This window comes from Thalassophryne amazonica, unplaced genomic scaffold (genome assembly GCF_902500255.1).
Source record: "Thalassophryne amazonica unplaced genomic scaffold, fThaAma1.1, whole genome shotgun sequence".
Taxonomy (NCBI): Eukaryota; Metazoa; Chordata; class Actinopteri; order Batrachoidiformes; family Batrachoididae; genus Thalassophryne; species Thalassophryne amazonica.
The window spans coordinates 40,046-54,823 of NW_022986397.1; the positions used below are offsets into that span (position 1 = coordinate 40,046).

At 40.7% G+C, this 14,778-nt stretch overlaps 1 long non-coding RNA gene across 1 annotated transcript; it reads left to right on the forward strand.

Moving 5' to 3' along the window:
- Positions 1-577: 577 nt before the first annotated feature.
- LOC117506164 lies at positions 578-12,882 on the forward strand. Its single transcript, XR_004559391.1, has 3 exons — positions 578-757; positions 9,072-9,078; positions 12,872-12,882. It is a non-coding gene; the product is annotated as an uncharacterized LOC117506164 (long non-coding RNA).
- Positions 12,883-14,778: the final 1,896 nt, after the last annotated feature.

Sequence of the window (14,778 nt, forward strand, 5' to 3'; positions counted from 1 at the left end):
AGCGTCCCACTCTGCACATGACACTAAATAGTCTCATAATTGTAAATATAAAAAAAAAAACCATCAGAATCTAAACCAAATTTGTCCTGCAACTGTTTAAAAGATTTTAATATCCCTCCATCAAACATCTGATGGATAGTTATCAAACCCCTTTCCGCCCACCCCTTAAATCCAGAGTCTAATTTATTAGGTAAAAAATCAGCAATCTTAGTGATTTTAAGTGCCCGTGAGGTTGTTAAAGGTGCATTGATTTTCTTCCTCACCTGTGTCCATACTCGTTGTGTACACACAATCCACTCATTTTTTATTTTCAAATCTCTCCATTTCTTTTGTTCTAAAAAAGGTACGGTCTCTAATGAAACAATTTGGGAAGCATGGGTTTCTAGTTTTATCCAATTTGTTTCCTCATCCTGCAGTACCCATTCTACTAACCCACGCATCTGTGCAGCCCAATAATACAATTTCAAATTAGGCAAACCAAGACCCCCATTTTTTTTTTTTTTTTTTTTTTGGACTACGTAATAGTTTCAGCCGAACTCGAGGTTTTTTCCTTTGCCAAATGAATAAAGAAATCATTTTGTCCAACCTTTTAAAAGTAGAGGATGGAATCCAAATAGGGAGGGCCTGGAACAAATATAACAACCGAGGAAGGAGATTCATCCTAACTGTTTCTATTCTCCCGAGTAGGGATAAGGGTAGAATTTCCCAGCGGGCCAGGTCAGATTTTATTGACAAAAACAATTTCCCATAGTTTTCTGTGAGGTTTTTGGTGTAACCATTATGCCTAAATACTTAAATCCTTGGGTGGGCCAATTAAACAAAACAACTTTATCCAAATCTAGCAGCCTATTGCCCACCAACATCATTGCTTGCGACTTTGTCTCATTGACCTTATAACCTGATATCATAATAATCTTCTTCACAGACTAAGGTTAATTATGGAGTTCCACAAGGTTCTGTGCTAGGACCAATTTTATTCACTTTATACATGCTTCTCTTAGGCAGTATTATAAGACAGCATTGCTTAAATTTTCATTGTTACGCAGATGATACCCAGCTTTATCTATCCATGAAGCCAGAGGACACACACCAATTAGCTAAACTGCAGGAATGTCTTACAGACATAAAGACATGGATGACCTCTAATTTCCTGCTTTTAAACTCAGATAAAACTGAAGTTATTGTACTTGGCCCCACAAATCTTAGAAACATGGTGTCTAACCAGATCCTTACTCTGGATGGCATTACCCTGACCTCTAGTAATACTGTGAGAAATCTTGGAGTCATTTTTGATCGGGATATGTCATTCAATGCGCATATTAAACAAATATGTAGGACTGCTTTTTTGCATTTGCGCAATATCTCTAAAATTAGAAAGGTCTTGTCTCAGAGTGATGCTGAAAAACTAATTCATGCATTTATTTCCTCTAGGCTGGACTATTGTAATTCATTATTATCAGGTTGTCCTAAAAGTTCCCTCAAAAGCCTTCAGTTAATTCAAAATGCTGCAGCTAGAGTACTGATATGGACTAGAAGGAGAGAGCATATCTCACCCATATTGGCCTCTCTTCGTTGGCTTCCTGTTAATTCTAGAATAGAATTTAAAATTCTTCTTACTTATAAGGTTTTGAATAATCAGGTCCCATCTTATCTTAGGGACCTCATAGTACCACATCACCCCAATAGAGCGCTTCGCTCTCAGACTGCAGGCTTACTTGTAGTTCCTAGGGTTTATAAGAGTAGAATGGGAGGCAGAGCCTTCAGCTTTCAGGCTCCTCTCCTGTGGAACCAGCTCCCAATTCGGATCAGGGAGACAGACACCCTCTCTACTTTTAAGATTAGGCTTAAAACTTTCCTTTTTGCTAAAACTTATAGTTAGGGCTGGATCAGGTGACCCTGAACCATCCCTTAGTTATGCTGCTATAGACTTAGACTGCTGGGGGGTTCCCATGATGCACTGAGTGTTTCTTTCTCTTTTTGCTCTGTATGCACCACTCTGCATTTAATCATTAGTGATTGATCTCTGCTCCCCTCCACAGCATGTCTTTTTCCTGTTTCTCTCCCTCAGCCCCAACCAGTCCCAGCAGAAGACTGCCCCTCCCTGAGCCTGGTTCTGCTGGAGGTTTGTTCCTGTTAAAAGGGAGTTTTTCCTTCCCACTGTCGCCAAGTGCTTTCTCACAGGGGGTCGTTTTGACCGTTGGGGTTTTTCCGTAATTATTGTATGGCTTTGCCTTACAATATAACTCAGCCACATGGGGTGTGCAGCCAGTATATTCTGAGTGCCGGTCCCAAGCCCGGATAAATAAGGAGGGTTGCGTCAGGAAGGGCATCCGGCGTAAAACAAGCCAACCGAACTATGCAGACTCAGAATCGAATTCCCATACCGGATCGGTCGCGGCCCGGGTTAACAATGTCCGCCACCGGTGCTATTGCCCAACAGGGTGCCGGTGGAAATTGGGCTACTGCTGGGCGAAGACGACGAAGAAGAGGAGGAAAACATTGCCACGAACAGCGGGAGAAGAAGAAAACTAGAAAGGTGGAAATGAGAGTGGGGACTTTGAATGTTGGTAGTATGACTGGTAAAGGGAGAAAGATGGCTGATATGATGGAGAGGAGAAAGGTAGACATATTGTGTGTGCAAGAGACCAAGTGGAAGGGAAGTAAGAGTAGGAGCATCGGCAGTGGGTACAAGTTGTTGTACCATGGTGAGGACAGGAAGAGAAATGGTGTTGGGGTCATTTTAAAGGAAGAGTATGTTAAGTGTGTTGGAGGTTAAGCGAGTGTCTGACAGGGTGATGAGTGTGAAGTTGGAAATTGAAGGGGTGATGATGAATATCATCAGTGCATATGCCCCACAGGTAGGTTGTGAGATGAAGGAGAAAGAAGATTTCTGGAGTGTGTTAGATGAGGTGGTGGAGAGTGAACCCAAGCATGAAAGAGTGGTGATAGGAGCAGACTTCAATGGGTATGTTGGTGAAGGGAACAGAGGTGATGAGGAAGTAATGGGTAGATATGGTATCAAGGATAGGAATGAGGAAGGACAGATGGTAGTTGATTTTGCAAAAAGGATGGAAATGGCTGTGGTGAATACCTACTTTAAGAAAAGGGAGGAGCACAGGGTAACATATAAGAGTGGAGGAAGGTGCACACAGGTGGACTACATTCTTTATAGGAGATGCAAGCTAAAAGGTAATCACAGACTGTAAGGTGGTAGCAGGAGAGAGTGTTACTAGACAGCACAGGATGGTTGTTTGTAGGATGACTTTAGAGGTAAAGAAGAAGAAGAGAGTGAGAGCTCAACAAAGGATCAGATGGTGGAAGCTGAAGGACGAAGACTGTTGTGTGAAATTTAGCGAGCAGGTGAGAGAAGCACTGGTTGGAGGGGAAGCAATTTTGGACAACTGGAAAAGTACTGCAGATGTGGTGAGGGAGACAGCTAGGACAGTACTGGGTATGACATCTGGACAGTGGAAGGAAGACAAGGAGACTTGGTGGTGGAATGAAGAGGTCCAGGAAAGCATAAGGAGAAAGAGGTTGGCGAAAAAGTTTTGGGATAGTCGGAGAGATGAAGAAAGTAGACAGGAGTACAAGGTGATGCGACGTAAGGCGAAAAGAGAAGTGGCAAAAGCAAAGGAAAAGGCATATTGCGAGCTGTACAAGAAGTTGAATAGTAAGGAAGGAGAAAAGGACTTGTACCGATTGGCCAGACAAAGGGACAGAGCTGGAAAGGATGTGCAGCAGGTTAGGGTGGTAAAAGATGCACATGGTAATGTGCTGACAAGTGAGGAGTGTGTGCTGAGAAGGTGGAGGGAATATTTTGAAGAGTTGATGAATAAAGAAAATGAGCGAGAGAAAAGGCTGGATGATGTGGTGAGAGTAAATCAGGAAGTACAAGAGATTAGCAAGGAAGAAGTGATGGCTGCTATGAAGAGCATGAAGAGTGGAAAGGCAGTCGGTTCAGATGACATTCCAGTGGAGGCATGGAAATGTCTAGGAGAGATGGCAGTAGAGTTTCTAACCAGATTGTTTAATAAAATCTTGGAAAGTGAGAGCATGCCTGAGGAGTGGAGACAAAGTGTGCTGGTTCCTATTTTCAAGAACAAGGGTGATGTGCAGAGCTGCAGTAAGTACAGAGGCATAAAGCTGATCAGCCACAGCATGAAGTTATGGGAAAGAGTAGTAGAAGCTAGGTTTAGAAAACAGGTGAAGATCTGTGAGCAGCAATATGGTTTCATGCCGAGAAAGAGCACGACAGATGCAATGTTTGCTCTGAGAATACTGTTGGAAAAGTACAGAGAAGGACAGAAAGAGTTACATTGTGTGTTTGTGGACTTAGAAAAAGCTTATGATAGGGTGCCAAGAGAAGAGCTGTGGTATTGTATGAGGAAGTCTGGAGTGGCAGAGAAGTATGTTATGGTAGTGCAGGACATGTACAAGAATAGTGTGACAGCGGTGAGATGCGCAGTCGGAATGACAGACTCATTCAAGGTGGAGGTGGGATTACACCAAGGATCAGCTCTGAGTCCTTTCTTGTTTGCAGTGGTGATGGATAGGTTGACGGATGAGATCAGACAGGAGTCCCCATGGACTATGATGTTTGCAGATGACATTGTGATCTGTAGTGAGAGTAGAGAGCAAGTTGAGTCTAGTCTGGAGAAGTGGAGATATGCTTTGAAGAGAAGGGGAATGAAAGTCAGTAGAAGCAAGACTGAGTACATGTGTGTGAATGAGAGGGAGCCCAGTGGAATAGTGCAGTTACAAGGAGTAGAAGTGGTGAAAGTAGATGAGTTTAAATATTTGGGGTCAACTGTTCAAAGTAATGGAGAGTGTGGTAGAGAGGTGAAGAAGAGAGTGCAGGCAGGGTGGAGTGGGTGGAGAAAGGTGGCAGGAGTGATTTGTGACCGAAGAATATCAGCAAGGGTGAAGGGGAAAGTTTACAAAACAGTAGTGAGACCAGCTATGTTGTATGGTTTAGAGACAGTGGCACTAACAAAAAGACAGGAGGCAGAGCTGGAGGTGGCAGAGCTAAAGATGTTGAGATTCTCTTTGGGAGTGACAAGAATGGACAAGATTAGGAATGAACTTATCAGAGGGACAGCTCAGGTGGGACGGTTTGGAGACTAAGTCAGAGAGGCGAGATTGAGATGGTTTGGACATGTGCAGAGGAGGGAACCAGGGTATATAGGGAGAAGGATGCTGAGGATGGAGCCACCAGGCAGGAGGAGAAGAGGGAGACCAAAGAGGAGGTTCATGGATGTGCTGAGAGAGGACATGCAGGTGGTTGGTGTGACAGAGGAAGATACAGAGGACAGGGTGAGATGGAAACGATTGATCTGCTGTGGCGACCCCTCATGGGAACAGCTGAAAGACAAAGAAGAAGCCTTACAATATAAAGCGCCTTAGGGCAACTGTTTGTTGTGATTTGGCGCTATATAAATAAAATTGATTTGATTTGATATCATTCCAAAGTCCCCCAGACAATCCATAAGTGCCGAGACAGACGTCTGCAGGTTGGTAATATACAGTATCACATCATCCGCATAGAGTGAAATCTTGTACTCTACTCCACCCACCGATACTCCCTGTATATTGTCATTATCTCGAATCATTTCTGCCAGTGGTTCTATGGTTATAGTAAATAATAAAGGAGAAAGTGGGCACACCTGTCTAGTTCTTTTTTTCAGTCTGAAAGGTTCAGAACAATGTCCATTTACTCGTACTTTTGATGTGGGTTCTGTATACAACACTCTAATCCAATCAATAAAATCTGAGTGAAATCACATTTTCCCCAATGTATTCTCCAAATACAGCCAATCCACCCTATCAAATGCTTCTCAGCATCTAAGCTGAGAAGCATTGAAGGTTGCTGTTTCTGTTTTGCTATGGACATAATGTTTAGTGTTATTCTTATATTATTTATTCCCAGGTGACCAGGTATAAACCCTGTTTGATCTGACTTAATTATTCTGTTAATGCACTTTTGAATTCTTTTAGCCAGTATTGTTGTTAGAATTTTTACATCACAGCACAACAAACTAATTGGCCTGTATGAGGAACAGAGTGTGGGATCCTTTCCCTCCTTGGGGATTACTGATATTATCACCTGAGACCAAGAAGTCTTTTTTAACTAAGGCGTAATTATATACCCTTTGTAAAAGGGGTCTGACTTCTTCTAGAAAGTGTTTATAAAATTCCCCCGGATAGCCATCACCTATCACGTGGTGGCATCACCTCGTGACTTATTATTTTTCAAATTTCTTATTGTTTCCTCTATTTCCCTTTTTGTTATTGGCTCTCTCATGGCTTTGGCTTCAGCCTCTGTCAATTTCGATAACTTAATTTTTCCCAATAGGTTTTCAGTTTTCTCTGCTTTGTTGTCTATTTCAGGTGAGTCATATAGTGCCTCATAATAAACTGAAAATGCCTCGGCTATATCTTTAGGGTGTGATACAACTTTTCCTGGAAAAGGGTTCACTATCCTAGCCACTGTACGGTTTGCCTGCGCTTTGCGTAACTGAAACGCCAGTAGACTACTGGCCCTATTTCCAGACTCGTATCTCTGATTAGCAAACCGCAAGGCCCCCTCCGCCTTATATGTCAATAAGTTGTTCAGTGCTTGTCTGTTTAGGGTTAGTGATTTCAAGATATTTTCATTATTTGTCTTTTTATGCTCTTTCTCTAGATCAACTATACAGTCTTCTAATCTTTTTGGTTCTTTCTCTCTGTCTTTCCTTATTTTAGATGAAAGAGCAATCCATTTCCCCCTTAATACCACTTTTGCAGCTTCCCATAAAATAGAGACTGAAACTTCTCCATTGTCATTATGTTCCATATAGTCCCTCCATTCCTGCTTTATCTTCCTGCTTTATATATATGAGTCAGAGCTGCGTCAGTCACAGTCAGTCAGAGCTGCGTGTCGTCAGAGCGAGCTGCAAAAAGTTTGTACCTGAGTTTTCAGAGGTGGTGTTTGTGGTTGCCATCTGCCACGCCGGTGTTTGCCAACCCGGACAGTGGGAATACCACCTCAACCGGCAACTTAGCCCCGCGACTGGACAGCAACAACGTCCGAGGCCCAACGTGGTGAATTCACTGAGGCCGCGCGCTGCGTCATTAGAGCCGCGCATCACGAGTGCCGCTTCCCCGAGGCCTTGTGCAGCCACCGCGGATCCATCAGCGCGGAAACACCGAGGTCGCGCGGCACCAGCGCAGTGCAGATCCATCCCGGTGACAAACAACGCAGGCTGTTAACATCAGCGATCGACAAGCTGCTCATAAGCCGACCATGGGGCCTAAGAAGGTTCTGACAGCGGAGGAAGGTGACGATATTAAAAAATCTCTGGACTTTCTATCAGAGGAGATTTCTGTTGTGAAGCAGCAACAGAAATCAATCATGGATCTGGTGGAGGAGGTGAAGGCATTACGGCTCCAGAATGCCGAGAAAGACCGGCATCTGGTGCAGCTGGAAAATAGAGTGGCTGAATTGGAGCAGTACACCAGAATTAACGACGTCATCATCACAGGTCTTCATATCAAACCACGGTCCTACGCACGGGCGGTAACAGATGAGAGCGGAGGGGAGCCCAGTGAACAGGAGGTCAGCTCTGTGGAAAAACAGGTTGCTGATTTCCTCCTATCTAAAGGTATAGAAATGGATTTAAATAACATTGAAGCGTGCCACCCTCTGCCCCGGAGAAATGACGGTGATAAACGAACCGTCATCATGAGATTCATCAACAGAAAACACAAAACAGCACTGTTAAAACAAGGAAGAAAACTGAAAGGGACAAACGTATTCATCAATGAACATCTCACCAAACGGAATGCCGACATCGCCAGGAAAGCACGCTTCTTAAAGAAACAGGGAAAAATCCAGCACACATGGACTTCAAACTGTAAAATATTCATCAAACTGAACGGATCACCAGAACAAGCAAAAGTCATGGCAATAAGGAACATCGAGGAGCTGGACAAATATGAACAATAGTGTTTCTTAAAGCGAGGATCTGGACAGATATGACCAATAAGGTATGAGGACACAAACACATCACAACACCATGACACAGACCAGAGGAACCTATTCATCTACTACCTATTCATCTACATCTGGAGACAAGAAGGATATAACTCAAAGGATTGCTGATCATGGAAAAGTAGAACTGAGAACATTTAAATACACAGACCACAATGTACTGGACTTGGAGCACGATATAGACCCGGACAATAATTTCTTCTCAAATATCAATGACAGTTGTTGCTATTATACAGATGAACAGTTTAATCGGATCATTAGAACGGATAACAAATTATCAATAATCCATTTCAACAGCAGAAGTCTATATGCAAACTTTAACAACATTAAAGAATATTTAAGTCAGATTAAAAAAATATTTAACATAATTGCTATATCAGAAACATGGATCAATGAAGATAAAGGAATGGATTTTGAACTGGATGGATATGAATTTAACTGTGTAAACAGAAAGAATAAGAGTAGAGGAGGAGTGGCTGTGTATGTGGATAAGAACATGGATTATAAAATAGTAGACAATATGACAACTGTGATTGATAACTTATTAGAATGTATAACTATTGAAATATGTGAAGAAAAAAGCAAAAATGTATTAGTCAGCTGTATATATAGAGCACCAGGATCTAGTATTGAAACATTCACTGACTGTATGGAAAAAACGTTCTCAAAAACTAATCAAAAAACTGTGTTCATTTGTGGTGACTTAAATATTGATCTGCTCAATCCAAATAAGCATAAAATAACAGATGAATTTATCAGTATAATGTACAGTATGAGTTTATATCCAAAAATCACCAGGCCAAGCAGAATTACATCCCATAGTGCCACCTTAATTGATAATATATTCAGCAATGATATTGAGAATAACACTGTGAGTGGATTATTAATCAATGACATTAGTGATCATCTACCAGTTTTCATCGTTTATAATAGAAACCATCGGCGGAATCAGCCAGAGGAGAAAATAAAATACAGGCGAGTGCGGACAGAGGAAAACATGAACACACTAAAGAAAGATTTACAGGAGCAAAACTGGGAAAAGGTATACAGTGAAAGTGATGTTGATAGTGCATATGAAACTTTTTTACAAATATTTACATCATTATATGATAAAAATTGTCCAATTAAACAAGACTACAGAAAACAAAAAATCCAAGCTCGACCATGGATGACGAAAGGGTTACGAAATGCATGTAATAAGAAAAATACACTGTATAGAGAATTCATAAAACTAAAGACTAAAGAGGCAGAAAATAGATATAAGAAATACAAAAATAGATTAACTAATATTATACGGGTATGTAGGAAGGAATATTATAGTAACATATTATATAATAACAAAAACAGTATTAAAGGAATATGGGATATATTAAATAGCATTATCAAAAATGGTAATAAAAAACAGAGTTACCCTCAGTATTTCATTGATAATAATGTCAAGAAGGAAAATAAGGATGAGGTAGTCAACGGTTTTAATAATTTTTTTGTAAATATTGGACCAAACTTGGCAGAAAAAATTCCCGATTCCCAACCTGAGGATTGGGATAATAATCTCATAGAAAGAAATCCCTGTTCAATGTTCCTCACAGCAGTGGATGGAAAAGAAATTATAGACATTGTGAATAATTGTAAATATAAAACATCTACCGATTTAAATGAAATTGATATGGTGGTGGTAAAACAGGTCATTGAATGGATTGTAGAACCATTAACATACATCTGTAACTTATCATTTCAAACCAGTAAATTTCCCAATCAAATGAAAATAGCTAAGGTTGTGCTGCTGTATAAGACTGGGGATAGACACCACTTCACAAATTATAGACCTGTTTCTTTGCTTCCACAATTTTCCAAATTATTAGAAAAGTTATTCAATAATAGATTAGACAAATTCATAAATAAACATAAATTACTTACTGATAGTCAATATGGATTCAGAGCACATAGTTCAACATCACTTGCATTAATAGAATCAGTTGAGGAGATTACAAACGCCATAGACCACAAATTACATTCAGTTGGAATATTTATAGACCTTAAAAAGGCTTTTGATACAATTAATCATGACATATTAATCAATAAACTTGAACAGTATGGGATTAGGGGGTTGGTGTTGCACTGGGTGAGAAGCTACTTAAGTAACAGAAAACAGTTTGTGAAGTTGGGGGAATATACATCATCATGCTTGGACAATGCTTGTGGCGTCCCACAGGGGTCAGTATTGGGTCCAAAACTGTTTCTAATTTATATAAATGATATTGTCAATGTTTCCAAAATATTAAAATGAGTATTATTTGCAGATGACACAAGCATTTTTTGTTCAAGGGGGGATTTGCAGGAGTTACTGAGGAGGATCAGTATAGAAATGGGAAAATTTAAAATATGGTTTGACAGAAACAAATTATCATTAAACTTAAGTAAAACAAAATACGTTATTTGGCTATTGTAATACAGACATACAGGTTCAGTTACAAGTCGAGGGGGTAGATATTGAAAGGGTACATGAAAATAAGTTTCTGGGGGTGATAATAGATGATAAGATAAACTGGAAGACTCATATAAAACATATACAAAGTAAACTGTCAAGAAGCATTTCAGTTCTAAACAAAGCGAAACATATTCGAAACATATTCTGGACCACAACTCACTCCGCATTCTTTACTGCTCACTGGTTTTACCATATTTACAGTACTGTGCAGAGGTATGGGGTAATACTTATAAAGGTACAACACAATCACTATCAGTAATGCAGAAAAGAGGTATAAGAATTATTCATAATACTGGCTATAGAGATCATACAAATCCACTATTTTTACAATCCAAATTCTTAAAATTCACAGACTTGGTTCATTTTCAAACAGTACAAATTGTGTATAAAGCAATAAACAATTTACTTCCAGCAAATATTAAAAATATGTTTTTTAACAGATCAGGGGATTACAGTCTGAGGGGGAAATTTAATTTAAAGCATCAGTGGGCACGAACAACATTAAAAGGTTTCTGTATTTCTGTTTGTGGGGTGAGGATGTGGAACAGATTGGGAGTGGGGCTCAAGCAATGTCCAAGCATGAACCAGTTCAAACAGCGGTACAAAAATATGTTTTTTTCTGGGTATAGGGAGGAGGAAGGGTAATGAGGGTTAGGGTGTTTTTGTTTTTTGCTTCGGCTTGTAAATATATCAATCAATCAATCAATCAATCAATTTTTCTATATAGCGCCAAATCACAACAAACAGTTGCCCCAAGGCGCTTTATATTGTAAGGCAAGGCCATACAATAATTATGTAAAACCCCAACGGTCAAAACGACCCCCTGTGAGCAAGCACTTGGCTACAGTGGGAAGGAAAAACTCCCTTTTAACAGGAAGAAACCTCCAGCAGAACCAGGCTCAGGGAGGGGCAGTCTTCTGCTGGGACTGGTTGGGGCTGAGGGAGAGAACCAGGAAAAAGACATGCTGTGGAGGGGAGCAGAGATCAATCACTAATGATTAAATGCAGAGTGGTGCATACAGAGCAAAAAGAGAAAGAAACAGTGCATCATGGGAACCCCCCAGCAGTCTACGTCTATAGCAGCATAACTAAGGGATGGTTCAGGTTCTTACTGGTTGTGGGGAAGAAGGGGTAGGGATAAATAAGCTGATGCTTCACCCTACCCCTTTTCGGACATGTTGGGTACACAGTAGGAACTTTTTTGTTGTTGTCTTTACTGATCTATCTTGTAATTGTTGTTGTATCAAATGTTCGAAATAAACAGTTTTCATTCATTCATTCATTCATTCATCTTCTGAACTATATCTGGATCGTTCAAGAGTGAGACGTTCATTCTCCAAGGTTTAATTTTTCTATCGTTCTCTAACCTTATTGACATCACTATTGGAGCATGGTCTGATATTGTTATGGGATCTATGTGACAATTCACAACAGTATAAGCATCCTTTCTCGATACACAAAACAAATCAATTCTGGAGTAGCTATTATGAACCTTAGAAAAAAAAGTGTAGTCTCTCTCCTTCGGGTGTTTGTACCGCCATACATCTACTAAGCCTAACTCTTCTACCATATCGCGCAAAACTTTTGCTTTCCTCAAAAAATATCCCTGCTCGAACGGTTGTTTATCTAACTTCTGATTCAATACACAGGTAAAATCCCCCCCTACTATTAAGTATCTCCCCATGCTTAGTTAAAATTGTTGAAATTTCTTTAAAGAATCCCGTGTCATCTTCATTCGACGCATATAAATTTAAAATTGTTGTCCTAATTTCCCCAATTGTCCCCACAACCATAATATAACGACCATTGTTATCTTCATATGTTCTTTCAATGATAAGCCCCAGAGTTTTATGGCACAGAATAGCCACCCCTCTTTTACTACCCTTTTCACAAGCAGAACTAAATACTTGACCGACCCAGTCCCTCTTAAGTTTCTTGTGTTCCTTGTCATTGAGGTGGGTCTCCTGAAGTAAAGCAATTGAGCAATTTAACCTCTTCAACTGTGACATAATTTTCTTCCTTTTTATAGGATGATTGACCCCATTTATGTTATAACTAACAATGTTTATACTGTCCATAGCTAATATTTATACCAACAATTAAAAAAAAAAAAGGCAAACATTATCTTTTGCAAAGAGCCGCTGAACCTTGATAACAAACAAGAAATCACACCAAAAAAAATCTTATATAGACTTCCAAAAATCCAGTAGGTAGCCCATGAGAACTGAACAAATAAACCTTAACCAAAAGGGCTTCCCACTCTCGATGACTCTTGGGCAGAGAGCCATAGCTCTCTGGGCTGGTTGCACTGAGTGCTGTAGCGACGATCATCCAGGAAACACGTCGCATTAGAGGCTGTGAGTTTATCAAAATAAACAGAGTTCTGTCCCCTCACTCCTGCAAAGACCCCTGTCCACAAAATATAGTATAGTCACAAGATCATAGCCGAAAACAAATCTGTCCCTTGCAATTACCCAATAAATGAGATATTAACTTGTTACAATCAGTCCCTACAAATACCCAATTTTACTTCTGCTGTGGTCACCCTTTTTACTCAGAACCTGTGAGCCTGGAATCTTCATTGCCTCCGCAGATTAGCGATCTTATTTCTGCTGGGATAAGTTGTTGGTTCTTTCTCCGCCCGCTCCAAGTTGTCCACCCGTCCCGAACCAGCTCCCTCTCCAGTACATCCCGCTTCTCCATCACTGCCTCCACGCCCAGCTCTCTGAGTTGACTGTGCCTCCAGTAGTGAGAGGAACTGCTTGATGCCCTTGTCCAAAAAGATTCTCAGCTGGGCTGGGTAAGGTGACTGGGCTTTGATGTTCTTCTCTTTCAGCTTTTTTTATTACCTCTCGAACCTTTTTCCTCTTCCTCTGCACCTCAGCGGAGTAATCTTGATCAAAGTAGACCTTGTGACCCTGGAACTCCGCATTTCGTTGCTTCCATGCCTGCTGCAACACTGACTGTTTCACTTTAAAGTTCAGAAAACGAACTATGATTGACCGCAAAGCCGCAGCATCATCTTTGGGCTTTGGGCCCGGGGCTCTGTGTGCACTTTCCAGTTTGATCTCCATACCTTCTTGTAACTCCAACGAGTTGTACAAAAAATCAGTTACAAACTTCATCATGTCATCTTTCTCAGCCCCTTCTGGTATACCATAGAGCCTTATGTTGTTACGACGGAGTCTGTTTTCCATGTCATCGCATTTAACAGCGAGGTTAGCTTCTCGTTTTAGCAGGTAGCTCAGTGCCTTCTCATACTGCGTACATCTGTCCTCGACAGCACTAACTCTTTCCTCCGTGTCCCCCAGCCTCTTATCAAGCCCCGCAGTTCGTTGTTTTAAATCATCCATAGTGGATTCCAACCTTGAAAGAGAAGTCTTTAAATCACCAAAAGAGTCTTTATTTTCCTGTCGGAGCTTGCAAAGCTCCGATAGCATCTCGGGCTCAGTAGTAGCCTCCCCAGTATTTTTCAGTGGCGTAGCCTCGGCTAACGTTAGCTGCTTGGGGCCAGCTTTACCGTCCTCATTTTTTCCTCCTCTCGTGTCTTTTCGCGTTGTTTTTTGAGTCAAACTCATGGCTGAAATTACCTTGTCTTGTGGTCCTGTGCTCATTTATCTGTTCTTAATTTTTAATCGGCTATTTTAATGGGTCAGTTGGAGCTGAGAAATTATCTGTCCGTCTCAGCCATGATGTAGGCGGAAGTCACCTGTCACCAAATTAATATTAAACGGACTAATCTGCCCGGGTCTAGAGCGCAGAAGAAGCACCGCAAGCCCCAAAGCCCACAGCGCTGGGACCGCTCAGCGACGCCCAGTGATCAAGTGTGTGTCCGAGAATTCTATTCAGGCAATTCAAATGTGTTTGCAATCACTGAAATTTGTAAGTGTGGTGCAGTTACTGTGCACGTACTGAAGTGAAATTCAGTGAGCTGTAAAACCAGCGTTTGTGTACAAATTTTTGTCACAGTTTGTTTCCATGTTTTGTTTATTTCATTATATAAAACCGCAAACTAAAAAAAAAATATATATATATATATATATATATATGTGTGTGTGTGTGTGTATGTATGTATGTATATGTGTGTGTGTGTGTGTATGTATGTATGTATATGTGTGTGTGTGTGTGTATGTATGTATGTATATGTGTGTATGTGTATGTATATGTGTGTGTGTGTGTGTATGTATGTATGTATATGTGTGTGTGTGTGTGTATGTATGTATGTGTGTGTGTGTGTGTATGTATGTATGTATATGTGTGT